The 14,244-nt window shown below is 40.0% G+C and overlaps 1 protein-coding gene across 6 annotated transcripts in view; it reads left to right on the forward strand.

The window, feature by feature from the left end:
- The first annotated feature begins 9,873 nt into the window (after nt 1-9,873).
- LOC135571417 (nectin-4-like) overlaps nt 9,874-14,244 on the forward strand; it is a 37,851-nt gene continuing 33,480 nt past the window's right edge. For 2 of the 6 annotated variants that reach the window (XR_010463786.1, XR_010463784.1), the window contains exon 1: nt 9,876-10,219. The gene's annotated coding sequence lies outside the window, so the exon portion shown is untranslated. Of the gene's footprint in view, nt 10,220-14,244 lie in introns of all 6 variants that reach the window. The other 4 variants (XM_065017621.1, XR_010463790.1, XR_010463789.1 and 1 more) reach the window with 4 other exon arrangements.

Genomic DNA, 14,244 nt, shown 5'->3' on the forward strand with positions numbered 1-14,244 from the left:
CATGTGTGACATTTCAGGTAACCATAGAAAAATGTGTTTATAGTCAAGGTCAATGTTAGATTGTTTAAATAACTTCATTACTTTTACTCCGAGTACTTTAAAATAGCTACTTTTTACTTGTACTTTATTTTTTACACCAGTCATTTTACCACTTAAGTAAAATGTCGTTAAAATAACTGTACTTTTACCTTAGGATATTTCAGTACTCTTTGCACCCCGATAATGTCAAATAGTATTGTAATACCCGACTGTATAGACAGTTACTATGGTTGAAGAGCTGTAGGAGCAGGCATAAGTGAAGGACAGTGGATTTCAGTAGACTTATGTTTTGTTGGGGTTTCTGTTGTTGTAGGTTGTCTGACTGTTGAAATTGAAGTCCAGGTGTCACATGGAATGACGCTGGAGAGACGAAGTGACAGTAGCCTCCTCCTCTTGGGGCACCACTCGACGTCCCACCTGGGTGAACCGTCCGAGACATGGGCGCTGGGCAAGCTGGTTGGGACTTGGGAGCTCAACGAATCGGCAGGAGCGTGAGAGCCTGGTGAGCCGGCTGAGGCATGGAAGCCAGACAATCTGGCTGGGGCAAGACGCTTGTCAATCTCGCTGCAGCGAGGGAGGCGTGATTCAGGACAACCTGGCGCCCTCGAGCGCCAGGGGGGGGGAGAGTGGGATGAATGTTACATTACCCCCCCTCTTGGGGCACCACCCGGCATCCCACCTGGGTGAACCGGCCGAGACATGGGCTCTGGGCAAGCCGGTTGGGGCGTGGAAGCACGACGAACTGGCAGGAGCGTGAGAGCCACCAATCCAAACGGAACGCCAGTACTCCCCGATTCTTCGTATAATGGCTTCTGCATTCTGTCACATGGAATGACACTGGAGAGATGAAGCTGGTACGGGGAGTAAAACATGTAATGGCACGAGACAGGTACAGCGTCAAAAATACAGGAAACAAAGACAAAAGACAAATCAATGTAGAAGCGGGGAACAGAGCTGGGGAACTGACAAATATAGGGAAGGAAATAAACAGGTGATAAGTGAGTCCAATATTGCTGATGCACGTGACGAGGGAAGGCAGGTGTGCTTAATGGATAGCAGGAGTGCGTGATACAGGGCATTCTGGCGCTCTCAAGCGCCGGGGGGCAGCGGGAGCAGACGTGACACCAGGTCAAATTCCCATTTGCCTGTCAAGCCCACCATAATGATATAAAGTAATTGACTCTTGATGAATCTAACGTATTGGAAGACAGTGCTAAATGTCTTGGGTATGATTATGATAAGTTATACTATCCTGACTGTATTAGTCCTCTTACCATCTCAACCATATGGTTTAAACATTCAGTATGTCAAACTGCACCTAGGCTAATTGTTATTGGCTTCTGTAACTCAAATGACATAGTAAATATATTTTCTGTTTAGTTCAACCATGTGTACTTTTTAAAGCCTATGGTGAATGCCTCATTGACACAAAGTCCATGTGCTTAAACGTGTTTTTTAGTATTGAATAAAGTGCGAAACTTGTAATTAAATAAAGGGATGTAAGGAAACTATTATGGGCTTGGTTTAACTAGGCCTAGTCATATTTCTATAGCAGAAGGGGAGGTTTTAAATGACATTTGAGAATGTCCACCGCCCATGGTAGTTACTGTCCTTGTCACTTCATGCAGCTCACTTCACCCATCCCCTAACGGCGCCAGAGAAATGCACGTCAGACCAGGCCACTGAGGTATTTGTAGTGTAGCATCATGGGTCAATGTTGATAATGTCTATTTTGGACCCAGTGTATCAGTTGTTTTGTTAACAAACGTTTTGAGCTTCTGCCAATGCTGTACAGCTACTGTAGTTTGTAGAGTTAATGTGAGATGGAAATGTATCTACCGTAATAAAGCACTAGGGCTGACGTTATACAAATATTACAAATGTGTTCTATTGCGTGATGCAGCTTTTGGGGGGTGAGACCAAATTATGGTCTGGAAAAGTTAGTGGCATCAGTGACACCAGGGGAAAATGTTTGTCTGGAGCCCTGGGTTTACATATTACATTTGTGCCCAGCTAAGAGAGAATGGTCCGAGCTGCTTAAAATCCACCAAATACGTAATGAATGTTTCTTTGGCTCTTCAAGAATTAGTATCTTCAGATGAAGACGCAGACCACCAGCTCCTTTGAAAATGTGTACGTATTACAAATGGATTATAAATATATGCCATATACACTTTTGCCATGCTTCAAACATGCTTCAATTGCTTTTGAAACATGGATGAGTTCATTATCATGGATATTTTACTGATAACGTTAACGTTAGCTAGGTCCCACAGCTGACAGTGCATGTCAGAGCAAAAACCAAACCATGAGGTCGAAGGAATTGTCTGTATAGCTCCGAGACATGATTTTGTCGAGGAACATATCTGGGGAAGGGTACCAAAACATTTCTGCAGCATTGAAGGTCCCCAACAACACAGTGACATCATTCTTAAATTGAAGAAGTTTGGAACCGCCAAGACTCTTCTTAGAGATGGCCGTCCGGCCAAACTGAGCAATCGGGGGAAAAGGGCCTTGGTCGGGGAGGTGACCAAGAACCCGATGGTTCTCTGTGGAAAAGGGAGAACCTTCCAGAAGGACAACCATCTCTCCAGCACACCACCAATCAGGCCTTTAAGGTAGACTGGCCAGACGGAAGCCACTCCTCAGTAAAAGGCATGTGACAGCCAGCTTGGAGTTTGCCAAAAGGCCCCTAAAGGACTCTCAGACAATGAGATACAAGATTCTCTGGTCAGATGAAACCAAGATTGTACTCTTTGGCCTGAATGCCAAGCATCTGGAGGAAACCTGGAACCATCCCTACGGTGAAGCATGGGGGTGGCAGCATCATGCTGTGGGGATGTTTTTCAGCGGCAGGGACTAGGAGACTAGTCAGGATTGAGGGAAAGATGAACGGAGCAAAGTAGAGAGATCCGTCATGAAAACCTGATCCAGAGCACTCAGGACCTCAGACTGGGGTGAAGGTTAACCTTCCAACAGGACATCGACTCTAAGCACACAGCCAAGACAATGCAGGAGTGGTTTTGGGACCAATCTCTGAATGTCCTTGAATGGCCCAGCCAGAGCCCGGAATTGAACCCGATCAAACATCTCTGAAGAGACCTGAAAATAGCTGAATGAAACGGACATATCAACTCTTTGGCTTCATTCATACATTAGACCAGTCAGTCACGTTAGCAGCCTGTAGGCTTATCTACCACATTTAGGCTACTTAACATAACGTTCCCAATAGAAAACATCACTTAAGTCCTCCCGGGTGGCGCAGTGGTTAAGGACGCTGTACTGCAGCGCCAGCTGCGCCACCAGAAACTCTGGGTTTGCGCCCAGGCTCTGTCGTAACCGGCCGCGACCGGGAGGTCTGTGGGGCGATGCACAATTGGCCTAGCATCGTCCGGGTTAGGGAGGGGTTGGCCGGTAGGGATATCCTTGTCTCATCGCGCACCAGCGACTCCTGTGGCCGGCCGGGCGCAGTGCGCGCTAATCAAGGTTTCCAGGTGCACAGTGTTTTCTCTGACACATTGGTGCGGCTGGCTTCCGGGTTGGATGCGCGCTGTGTTAAGAAGCAGTGCGGCTTGGTTGGGTTGTGTATCGGAGGACGCATGACTTTCAACCTTCGTCTCTCCCGAGCCCGTACGGGAGTTGTAGCGATGAGACAAGATAGTAGCTACTAAAAAAAACTATTGGATACCACGAAATTGGGGAGAAAACGGGGTAACATTTAAAAAAAATTAAAATAAAGAAAACATCACTTAGGCTACTTGCATGACTTCTGAGAATTTAATTGCTGTGACGATCATCGTGGGCATCTTTTATTGTGGTTGGTTGGTCGAAATTGACCTTCCGACAACAAATATCATAAATATTTGTGTATATAAAAATATTTACACACAAAAATGACAAGATAAGGTCTGGTGTGGCCAAAATTCCAGGGTGGAATTTTTGTCCCAGTCCACCTCTGACTATCATGCCTATGCTACACTCAACCTAAGTAGGTTTAATAAACTACAGGATGGGTGTCCCTATACCGGGACGGTTGAGCTAACGTGCGCTAATGTGATTTACATGACAGTTGTAAATAACAGCAGACTTTCCAGGACATAGACATGTCTTATATTGGCAGAAAGCGTAAATTTGTGTTAATCTAACTGCACTGTCCAATTGACAGTAGCTATTACAGTGAAATAATGCCATGCTATTGTTTGGGGAGAGTGCACAGTTATGTACTTGGAAATGTATAAATAAACATTAGGCACATTTGAGCAGACTTGATACAACATTTTGTACAGTAATGCAATGGTTCATTGGGTTAGTATAAAACTTTGCACATACACTGCTGCCATCTGGTGACCATAGTCTGAATTGCGCCTAGACTCCTAAGTCATAAAATGGCTTTCTCTTGCATTTCAAAGATGTAACAAAAAAAAAATAGAAAACTCATGTTTTTTCTTTGTATCATCTTTTACCAGATATGTGTTATTCTCCTGCATTAATTTCACATTTCCATAAACTTCAAAGTGTTTCTTTTAAAATCCTATCAAGAATAAGCATATCCTTACTTCAGGTCCTGAGCTACAGGCAGTTAGATTTGGGTATGTCATTTTAGGCGAAAATTTGAAAAAAAGGATAAGATCCTTAAGAGGTTGTTAAGACGTGTAATAGACTACAGAGTTGCTATTCAAAAGATATACAGTGCATTCGGTAAGTATTCAGGCCTCTTGACTTCTTCTTCCACATTTTGTTATGTTACAGCCTTATTCTAAAATGGATTAAATAATTTCTTTAACTCATCCATATTTACACAATACCCCACAGTGACAAAGCGAAAACAGGTTTAGACATTTTTGCAAATGTATTAAATATAAAAAACAGATACCTTATTTATATAACTATTCAGACCCGAAATTGAGCACAGGTGCATCGTGTTTCCATTGATCATCCTTGACATGTTTCTACAACAGTTGACAGTGCATGTCAGAGCAAAAACCAAGCCATGACGTCGAAGGAACTGTCTGTAGAGTTCCGAGACAGGATTGTGTCGAGGCTTAGATCTGGGGAAGGGTACCAAAAAAATGTCTGCAGCATTGAAGGTCCCCAAGAACACATGATTTGGAAGGTCAACACTCCAACATGCACTGTCAACTGTGGGACCATATATAGACAGGTGTGTGCCTTTCCAAATCATGTCCAATCAATTGAATTTACTACAGGTGGACTCCAAGTTGTAGAAACATATCAAGGATGATCAATGGAAACAGGATGCACCTGAGCTGAATTTCTACTCTCATAGCAAATGGTCTGAATACTTATGTAAATACAGTGCATTCGGAAAGTACTCAGACCCTTTGACTGTTTTCACATTTGTTACGTTACAGCCTTATTTTAAAATGGATGAACAAAAAGAAAATCCTCAGCAATCTACACACAATACCCCATAATGACAATGTACAAACAGGTTTTCAGACATTTTTGCTCATTTATTAAAATATTCAGATTAAAATATTCAGATTACCAAAATCATATTATTGATGAGGAAAACAGCTAATATAATCCATTTTAGAATAAGGCTGAATACTTTTCGAAAGCACTGTAATTATGGAATTGAAAACTGATTTAGATGAGGTGGTCATCTGTAAACAGTAGGCTGTAATCAACAATGTTTATTTTTCAATATAGTCAACAATGTTTATTTTTCAATATATTTTTTCAAATAAAGTAGAAATATCAGGCATATACTTGGCTTAACAAACCCACTGTTTCCAACAAAAATACAGTATTAACACTGATAACACCCAGTGGACAAAAAAACAGCACCAGCACCACTACTAACATAATGAAAACATAGTCTGAAGACAGGCAATTCCTTTCCCATTTTACAGATATGCCTAATATGAGCAAAGTGTTTCATCGTGAGAAATGATGATATTGCATTCCAATGTCTGACCCATTCATTTCTAGGTGGATTAGGCCTAGGCTATACAATAATGTACATGCAAAGATGACGGTTCTATAGCAGCTGAGTGCAGTGATGATCTGGCATCACCTGAAAAAAATGTGTGGAAGGGGACATTCTTTAGTTAACTTAAACCATAGGCTACTTCCCAAAAATCCACTCTGACACATGAGTTTGATGCTCTAAATAATCATTTTAACCTGATATAGAAAGCTAACACACAAGCATATGCCATTTCACAATCCCTAACGTAGGCCTAAGGTAAGGTATGTACATTTACTTCACTTCATTCATTAAGATTTTTTAAAAACTTTTTACTTCATACATTTTCCTTGACACCCAACATTACTTGTTACATTTTGAATGGTTAGCAGGACAGGAAAATGGTCCAATTCACGTACTTATCATCAGAACATCCCTAGTCATCCCTACTGCCTTTGATCTGGCGGACTTATTAAACACGCATGCTTCGTTTGTAAATGTTGGTGTGCCCCTGGCTATCCCTAAATAAATAAAACATTTAAGAAATGGTGCCGCCTGGTGTGCCTAATATAAGGAAATAGAAATGATTTACATGTTTACTTTTGATACTTAATCATATTCTAAACAATACTTTTGGACTTTCACTCAAGTAGAATTTTACTGGGTGACTTTCACTTTTACTTAGTCATTTCCTATGAAGGTACAGTATCTTTACTTTTACTCAAGTATGAGTAATATACTTTTTCCACCAGTGTTCTTCTAACATAATTACACTGCATAAAAAAGGGGTTGTTTGGATACTGGTTGATAGCAGTTATTCATAATAATTCCCACATAATGCCTGTTGAGAGTTCCATTGAAATGATCCCGCAGCCAGGCAATTCATTGACTCATTGAAAAGTGTAATCTCTGAAAACACAGGCCTACGGCTGAAAAGATGGCAGAAGCGGACAATGAAGTGGATTATGAATCTAATGTTGATAGAATCAAAGAGAATTGGAGTATTGTCCAAAAAATGGAAAACTGAGAAAAGTAGTGTACAGTGATGAGAATGTCCCTTTGTATCTAGTAGGAGTACGGTTTGTTAATAAGGAGCAGCTGAGCAGATTACCAATCTTTTAAGAAACATTTTAAAATATCAAAACTGGTGGAGAGAGTGCTGGGAAAAGTAAAGGCTGTGAGGATCATGAGTGGCGGGCTTGTTTAGATTTTGTTGTGCTTCCGCGGATCAGAAGGAGCGTGCATTGCCTCTTACCCAATGTGATAAATTTGAAGTGTTGTGTGTGTCTCTTCGGAACAGTGTACCACTCAAGTGGGTTATATCTGGCATCTCGTGGAAAGTCTATTTTGAAGAATTGAAAAATATTCCTGCAGTGATTGATGCACGTCGGATGAATCGTGTGGTGAAAAAGTGAAGTCTATCTGTTCTTTTTTTTAAATGTATATGGAGTCTCTCCATCCTATAGTGTAGGTTTTGAAGATTCATAATCTATGTTTGTAGTCATCAAAAGAAGATTGAGGAACGGTTGGTGGATCCAAGAAGTACAAGCCCCCACACCATTCTCCAACCTTTGAAGTGTTGTCTTTGATGTGTACATTTTCAAGTACACTTTAATATTTTGTCTCTGTCTGTCTGGTAGAGTAGTGGTTATGGTGACTGCTCCCCAAACCAGAGTTCGAGAGTTCAAACCTGAGGAGAGACATTTTTAGAGAGACATTTTTGATGTTGCCTTTTGTTGGCATGAAAGAGCTAACTTGAGGTATGTACCCCCTAGTTCAAATCCCAGAGAAACAGTTAATGTAGAAACTTCTTTCTTGTTGCCTTTGTGGGCCTGAAAGAGCAAACAAGAGGTATGTAGGGGAAAAGGGGCTAGTTCCCATCAAATAGCAAGAATGAAGTGACACCTTGTTTCAAATGTCATTTCAATAGAGTTGTGATAGCATACTCTGCTGTGGAGTAACAATACAACCATACTCTGCTGTGGAGTAACAATACAACCATACTCTGCTGTGGAGTAACAATACAACCATACTCTGCAAAAGCCAACTTTTACCTGGGGCCATTCTTTGTAGACCATTCAAAGGTGTTTCTAGTCTTGGTCCCCCTGAAGAAAACCACATGTTAAGATAGTATAAAAAATAGTTGTAGTAGTAGTTATGGTGGTGAATTCCCAAAGGAGAGGTTGTGAGTTAAATTCCTTTCAAGAGCATGCCAACTTGCTTTTGTTGCCTTGACAGAACAATGTTGAGGTGGGGTTCCGGAAGGACATTAGACAGCAAGGGAAATTGGATTATAAAATGTTAGGGTACAGCAACTGGTGTTGAGAAGGAGTGCTGGTCTACGAACAAACCCACCCCTGTCCATATAATCTTATTCCAGAGACAACTGATTCAGTATGATCTAGGCAAAGCTGATCGTAGAAAAGTGCTCCTCTGTACGCATTTATAAATGTCTCAGGCTAAGAATGCTGAACTGGAATCAGTACCCCCCACCCCCCGTCAAAGTAATGTTATTCAATCTACTCACAAATGCTAAACAGATCCTAGTTCAGCACTCCTACTTCAAGCCACCAAGTGAATGTTGGGTATTGGGTGCTAAATGTATTGAACAGTAGTTGAAAAAGTACCCAATTGTCATACTTGAGTAAAAGTAAAGATATGTTAATAGAAAATGTCTCAAGTAAAAGTGAAAGTAAGATAAAGATACTTAAGTATCAGTGGTAAAAGTATAAATTATTTGACCTTCCATATATTAAGCAAACCAGACAGCACAATTCTCTTGTATTTTTATTTAAGAAATAGCCACGGGAACACTCAGACATAATTTACAAACGAAGCATGTGTTTAGTGAGTCCGCTAGATCAGAGGCAGTAGGGATGTTCTCTTGATAAGTGTGTGAATTGGACCATTTTCCTGTCCGGCTTAGCATTCAAAATGCAAAAAGTACTTTAGGGTGCCAGGGAAACTGTATGGAGTAAAAAATATATTATTTTCTTCAAAAATGTGGCGAAGTAAAATTTAATGTTGTAAGGAAACGGAAAGAGTAAAAGTACAGATACAAAAAAAAAGATATAAACAGAATGTTGTGGAGTAGTTTAAATACATTTTTGTTAAGTAATTTACACCACTGGACTTGAAATGGACACTGGTACCCCATGTATATGCTATTTTTATTTTCCTGCTGATCTTTAATTATTTGTTACTTTTATTTCTTATTTTTTACTTAACACATTTTTCTTACAACTAAGTTGTTGGTTAAGGGCTTCATTTCAGAATTTCACTGTAAGGTCTACACATGTAGTATTGGGCGCATGTGACAAATACAATTTGATTTGTTACACATGAAAACATGTTGTGAACCTGGTGTGACATTTTTGAAGCTGTGCTGACACCTAGTGGACATCAAGAAGACCTACACTACACACATATATATATATACATACACACACACACACTAACCTTAAAACAGATGGGATGCTTTACATAAGTTGCTCTTTTTTATTAGACACTAATATATATGTCCAATAAACAGATGTTCAAAAGTCGGAATGTAAAGCAAAAACGACTGGAAAGTTATTCAAAAGCAGCTGTAGTGAATCAAGCATCTTGGGGTTACCTGAAATAGGTCAAAGTATATATTTTAAATGTTCTAATTGATTTAATCTTTATTTAACTAGGCAAGATGAACTTAACAACATCGACATAGACACAAGTTACCTGCTATATTTGGGGAAAAGGATTAACACAGAGAGAACTTGGCAAAATACAATGCGTGCTTCTGTAATACGAGTAGGTATATACAGTATCATCGGTAACAATTGTGTACAAGCCACATAGTTAATAAAATACTGGGGCTTGCGGTCAATAGTTACATTTCAACCACAGCGATTCCCCAATTGAGAGGCAACAGAGTTCACCCGCAAATGCAGGTACACCGGAAATAATAACTAAACCAACGAATGAGAAATGGTGGAAGCTACCAGAACGAAGAGACATTTTTTCCCGAATAAACGTGGTGAAAAACGTAATTACATAGCTCACTCCCTACCCGGTATCTAATTCTACTGTTATACGACTCTGCATGCGTTGTTTGTTGGCAACCTTGTTATTTACGAAGTTTTTGGAACGGATTCCTGTTGGAACGTTCCACAAATTATACCCACCCAAAACAACATTTACGAGACAGACCGCACCCTGAAGAAGAAGAATTGGTTTTGCTATGGACAAACATTATAAATAAACTTCGTGGTAAGTTGATGCCTATTCGGCTTCTAGTTAGGTGAATAGATCGTGCTGCGATCTGTCGTCCAACAACATCATCATCATATTTAACTGCCATGACCAACAAAATGTCCGATAACGCCATTTGATTTTGTCGTAGCAATAGAGTTGCCACATGTAGCCAATAAACCATTTTTCTATAACGTTGTCGGGCGATTTAGGAAGGAATATCGCCATAACTTCTAACGGCCTAAGACGTACAATTTCCCATCAAAATAAATTATTGTGAGCTAATGTGACTCAAAGGAATGTTTATATGTTGAAAGAGAAAAAAATACGCTATTATTAACCTTAACGTTAGGGCTAAATTGGCAATTGTGCCGTTATGTGGCAGACTACAAACCGTTATAAATGGCATATTTGCGAGATTGACTTTTCCTTTCAATAGGCATAGGCTAGACATAATGACTAAACTATTTTGTTGTGTGTATTTGTAATTCAACGTTACCATGGTTTGGTTAGCTATCTGAAGGTAGCATATAGCCCCTCTCGTTGCCAACTAATTTTCAGGGTAAGTTGTTAGAGGCAGGTTGATTTGTTGCTAAAAGTTGCTAAATTACGTTGTGATGTCATTGCGTGATAACGTAAAACTTCCTCATTACGTAGAATACACAATAACGTTACTCAAATTGACTGGCCATCTCGGCGACAAATATGATTTGACATTTGTTCAGGTACAGATTCCCACTCTTTTGTGTATTTCTGACTGTACAATTTTGATTGAGACATGTTGTAAGTTCTGTTCAAGATCAAACATTCTGGCTCGTCGAAAACGTACTACTGCTGCAGCTGCAGTCAGCCAACAATGATTTGCAATTTGCTGAAATTGCTGCTGGCCTGCTGCTGCCTGTGCACGAGCTGAGCGCCTGCTGCTGACGTCAATCACAATGCACTTTTGCAGCCAGGCGCGTATGTTGTGACCGAGAAAATCATTTTTGTGTCATTTAGAGGGAAAATGCTGCATTTTAGCGTTTGTCACTTTTCAAATCAAATGTATTTATATAGCCCTTCGTACATCAGCTGATTTCTCAAAGTGCTGTACAGAAACCCAGTCTAAAACCCCAAACAGCAAGCAATGCAGGTGTAGAAGCACGGTGGCTAGGAAAAACTCCCTAGAAAGGCCAAAACCTAGGAAGAAACCTAGAGAGGAACCAGGCTATGTGGGGAATACCTAGGATAGGATAAAGTAATCCTTCTCCCCCCCCCCCCCCCCTTAAAAGACCTAGATGCACTATTGTAAAGTGGCTGTTCCACTGGATGTCATAAGGTGAAAGCACCAATTTGTAAGTCGCTCTGGATAAGAGCGTCTGCTAAATGACTTAAATGTATGTAAATGTGGGTGGCCAGTCCTCTTCTGGCTGTGCCGGGTGGAGATTATAACAGAACATGGCCAAGATGTTCAAATGTTCATAAATGACCAGCATGGTCGTATAATAATAAGGCAGAACAGTTGAAACTGGAGCAGCAGCACGGTCAGGTGGACTGGGGACAGCAAGGAGTCATCATGTCAGGTAGTCCTGGGGCATGGTCCTAGGGCTCAGGTCCTCCGAGAGAGAAAGAAAGAGAGAATTAGAGGGAGCATATGTGGGGTGGCCAGTCCTCTTCTGGCTGTGCCGGTGGAGATTATAACAGAACATGGCCAAGATGTTAAAATGTTCATAAATGACCAGCATGGTTGAATAATAATAAGGCAGAACAGTTGAAACTGGAGCAGCAGCACGGCCAGGTGGACTGGAGACAGCAAGGAGTCATGTCAGGTAGACCTGGGGCATGGTCCTAGGGCTCAGGTCCTCAGAGAGAAAGAAAGAATTAGAGAGAGCATATGTGAAGTGGCCAGTCCTCTTTTGGCTGTGCCGGGTGGAGAAAGTTCAAAAGTTGCTAAAAGTTCCAAATACATTTTAAAAGTAGCTAAATGTGTTGCTAGGTGCTGTTTGGAAAAAAAAGTTGCCAGGGTAGTCTGAAAGGTTGCTAAATTGGCATCACTGTTCAGATAGGCTACAGTACTGCCCTCCCAAGCAAAAAAGCAGTAACTGCTCATAGAGTGGAACTGAGAAAAATGGCTTCAAAGTTTAATTGTCCAGCCAAATGAATTCTAGGGAGATCATTGGAGAAGTAATGATCTGTTGCCTTACTATGAGTACATTTCTTATTCATATTGACCCTGACCTCTGGCATGACATTTGACCCTTAAATGACAGTTATTGCCTTCTTCCTTGGCATGATATGTTATAAATTGCAGGGTAAAACCAAAGCAAAGAGCAGTATCTGACATTTTCATTTGTTAGTTTACTATACTTCTCATTTATGCTATTAATACAAGAGCAGTGTAATTACTGACAGTGTAACAGAGTTGAAACTGCATCCTTTGCGTGTCTTTCACTAAGATACCAGTTGCATTTACATAGAGATGTAGGTAACGCGTCAGTCTCATTACATTCTGTGTTTGACAAGTAGCCCATGTCTTGTTATAAGAATACATGTGAAAAGCAGTACTGCAATTGTTGGAATTACATGAAATGATGACCTGTCTTGTAATATATAATGATGGAACATGATAGAAGTATGACAAAGGGTAATACAAATTATAAGAAATGACCATGAGATTGTTAATAACATTTTATTTGTATTTTTTTCAAATTACACTTTTGAATGAATTAAAAAATAAATAACAACATTAAGAATACATTTTAAACATATTTACATATTTATATTCATAAGAGGACGCAAATGACATTTAGCTACAATTGATAAAATGCTGAATAGTTACATTTAATTTTTAAGTAACATTTCATTTTTAAGTAAAACTTATTCAGTGCTCTTCCATATCACTCCTTATCCTCGGCATTCCAGAACTGCCTTCGATGTGCAGGCATCAGAGGACACCGCTTGGTGATTATGTCCATCTTCTTGGACTCTTCTGTCCCTCTATCCTGTGTACGTAGTGTCGAGGGTGTCTCTAGAGTGACTTTCTTCATGATGAAGTCAAGGCTTTCAGTGTCCAGTCATTAAAGTGGATAACAGGTTAGTTTTGACTATTGCACTGATAAGACAGCACCATCTTTTTGAAGGTCCTAGATTTGTTAAACAACAGGTTTATATTTTTACTAAATTAATGCAACAGGTTGAGATGATTAGATTACCGGAATTACTGATTCCTTACACTGAGACATTGACTACATTTGCAACAGAAAAAAGTATTACATTTAGCGGTTACAGGAAACATCTAAGGCAAACCCACTATTCTATATGTTGTTGTACATTGGTCTAGCAATGATGCCAGGATAATTTTACATGGTTATGGAAAAAAGAGACCCGTCATATAAATGGGAGTTAATCGTTAGACTCGGTGGCGGGATACATGTTGCAGTGTCTGAGGGTAGCACATGCTAAATTAAGCGCAAATAAACATAAACGTTGGGACACATTAAAACAAATGATTTGAGGGAGTACAGTGGGAGTACAGGTTTTGTTTGTAGTTTAAAACTTTTCGGTTGCTGAATCGGTATAGTGAATGCTAACTAAATGTGTTGGTTTTTTTCAGGGAAAATTGGGGTTTCATTTTCTCTTTGTAATGTTTCCCGGGGCTCTGGTCTTGGGGAGAGCAATGAGTGAGATTGAGGCCATAAACTACCAAATTAAAAGGCCTGGCTATTTTTGTTTGTTTTTAGCTTAGAGCTACCCCCCTTCTTTTTTTAAATTTCCGCCTGAAGACACCCAAATATAACAGCCTGTAGCTCAGGCACAGAACCAAGGATATGCATATTCTTGGTACCATTTGAAAGAAAACACTCTGAAGTTTGTGTAAATGTGAATTGAATGTAGGAGAATATAACACAATAGATCTGGTTTAGATAAAGCAATGAAAAAAAACATACGTTTTTTATTTTTTATTTTTGTATCATCTTTAAAATGAACAAGATAAAACAAACATTCAGATAGGATGATGGGGTCAATTTCAGTGAAATATATAAGAGGGCAACAGTACTTGTGCA

The sequence above is a fragment of the Oncorhynchus nerka genome, linkage group LG1 (assembly GCF_034236695.1).
Source record: "Oncorhynchus nerka isolate Pitt River linkage group LG1, Oner_Uvic_2.0, whole genome shotgun sequence".
NCBI lineage: Eukaryota > Metazoa > Chordata > Actinopteri > Salmoniformes > Salmonidae > Oncorhynchus > Oncorhynchus nerka.